We start from the raw sequence: 2563 nt of genomic DNA, 5'->3' as shown, positions 1-2563 counted from the left end.
TCCCAGCGCAGGCTTTAGCTCAGAGGCTGGAGAGAGCGATGGTGGTTTTAAGTCACTGGGGAAGGCGGTGGCACAAGCAGCCCCTCGATTCAGCAGAGCAATTCAGAGGTTGAACAAACCCACTTTGCTGAGTCCAGTGTGCGGCCCTGGAGTGTGCAAAGAGCTGGTCCTCCCTGGGCCCCGTGGCTCACAACCTGCTGCGGGGTCCAGATGTGATGCCCCTTCCTGCCCCTCTTCCCCCGGGGATTAGCCTCCATGACTTCCCCGGGCAGTGAACATAATGCATCTCCCTGCCAGGAGGGGAGCCACTGAAACCCGGCACTCCTGGTGCCAGGGACCTGTCACCTGTAACCTCAAGTCAAGTCAAACCAGAGGCAACTTGGAAAGCTGAAGTCTGCATGTCCACCTGCAAGATGGGAACCACAAACGCCCTGCAGAAAGGGACCTCCAGGCTGAACCAATTCATGCTCATTAAGTGCTTTGAGATCCTTTGACTCTGAATGGTCACTAACAACACAAGCTCCTGGGCAAGGTAAGATGATTCACCCGTGCAGCATGGTTTCTTGCAGGCGCAGCTGGCCAGAAAGGGCAAAGCTACTTCTGAAGCGGCAAACGTCTAGGACCACCTGCAAGCCTCGCTGCAGGGACCCGCTCAGAAAAGTTCAGCCAACTCAGCGATGATGCTCGACCACGGCTCACGGTTCCCTGGCAGGCTCAGAGCAGTGTGGGAGGCCAGAGACGCCCAGCAAGGAGGGAGTGCAAAAGGAGCAGGCCCCCGAGCTCACAGGGCCAACCCCAGCTGCAGTCTCCGTGCGTGTGCGCTAGAGGGTACTGCTGCAAGATGACTGAAAGTGCAGGGAAACCTTGCAGGATGCTAAATGCACAGCCCCAAACCATAGCAGAAGATCTCAATCCCCAGACAAACATTGCCTCCTACTAGCTCCCTCTTAGCTGATGCTCCCTCCTAGCTTGCACCTCTCCTGGGCTACAGCTGAGCATTCACAGGTGCTGGAAACCCACCACGCGACTGAAACAGGTCTGACCGGTTCAGACAGGCTCTTCGGCACAGCGGGCATCTTCTCCCTGCCTCTCCCTGGGACTTTTTGCACCAGTCGAGGGTGATCCTGAAGAAACCCTTTCATGTTTAGTGGATAACCCAATGGCACACGATTATGCACAGGTGACAGGTAGGCTGGTGCCAGCCGGACAAACTGCAGGCATACTTTAAAAGGAAGAAATATGAAATACGAAAGGAAGACTAGGTATTAGGCAGAGTAATGCCAAATAGATGGGAGACACTGGCAGGGAGGAGGAAAAGGGGCTTGGCGAGGAGATTGGTATGCAAGAGGCCTGATTGCTTAGGGCTACCAAACCAGCACCTACTTCCTGATGGCCCCAGACACAGGCACGGATGCAGTCCCCATTGCACAGACACCAGAAGCGCAGCTAGAAAGAGGCAGATGAGCTGTTGCCCCAGTTCAGGGCGCCGGGCTTTTCCTAAACAAAGAGTTTGGTTGCATCCACCTGCTCAGCACGTCCAGTGCAAGGCAAGCGGCCCAGCCCCAGGCAGGCAGGCAGGCACCCGTGTGACCACGCCGCACGCAGCTCAGAGATCAGGATGATGGAGGCAAGAAGTGCAGAGGCAGGGGCCAGCCGGACACAGCTTTCAGAGCAATGAGGTGAGGTGCAATTTTGCAGCACTCATGGCCACAGGAGGTGAGAGGCCGATGGTATAAGTGAAGTCAGAAAGGGACCACACCAGTCCGTGGTGGATGTGTTCGTGGGGAGCTGCTCCACAGATGCATCCTGACGGCCCCTGCCAGGGAGGGTCTGGCAGGGAAACATCACCCCAGACACAGCCCATTCACTTGCTCTCCTTTTAAAAGTACCTATTGCTTGCTCCCGCAGAGAGGACAGCAGGACAGACAGGCCACCGGTCTGACCCTGCACAGCGCTGCAAGGGGCACGGCAAACACCTCAGGCTTTTTCCAAAGACAGCCAAGGCCAGACAGCCCTGCCTGTAAGAGCTCACAGGTGGGAGGCCCGAGGGTACGACCGTCAGTCTGGATACATGGGTATCCACACAGGAGAGGATTCGGGATGGGAAGGGCTCAGTTCTGCTCACCAGCCCCACGCCAGGGCGCGACCCCTGGCATCTGCCATGGCCCTGAGGGTTTGGTACCAATGGAGCAGGGAACAGCTCCACTTCCCACCGTGGCAATCGGCTTTGCCCCAGATGAGGAAGACAGACGGGCGTCAGGACCCCACTGTAGCTGAGCGAGCCAGGGGAAGCAGCACGAGCGCCGGAAGGCTTTTATCTATCCAAGAGGCACGCACCTGCGTCGTCTCTCCTAGGCAAGCTGTTTGAGAAAATAATTCTGGCACACATCCAGGAGGGGCCAGCGGGGGACTGCATGCTTAGGGGCAATCAGCACGGGTTCATCAGTGGCAGGTCCTGTCAGACCAACCTGGTGGCTTTTTATGATCAGATCACCAGATCATTAGATGCAGGGGTAGCTGTGGACATAGTCTTCCTGGACTTCCGGAAGGCTTTTGACACTGT

The sequence above is a fragment of the Gavialis gangeticus genome, unplaced genomic scaffold, assembly GCF_001723915.1.
Source record: "Gavialis gangeticus isolate Ggan-Ray unplaced genomic scaffold, GavGan_comp1, whole genome shotgun sequence".
NCBI lineage: Eukaryota > Metazoa > Chordata > Crocodylia > Gavialidae > Gavialis > Gavialis gangeticus.
This window is presented reverse-complemented; position numbering follows the sequence as displayed.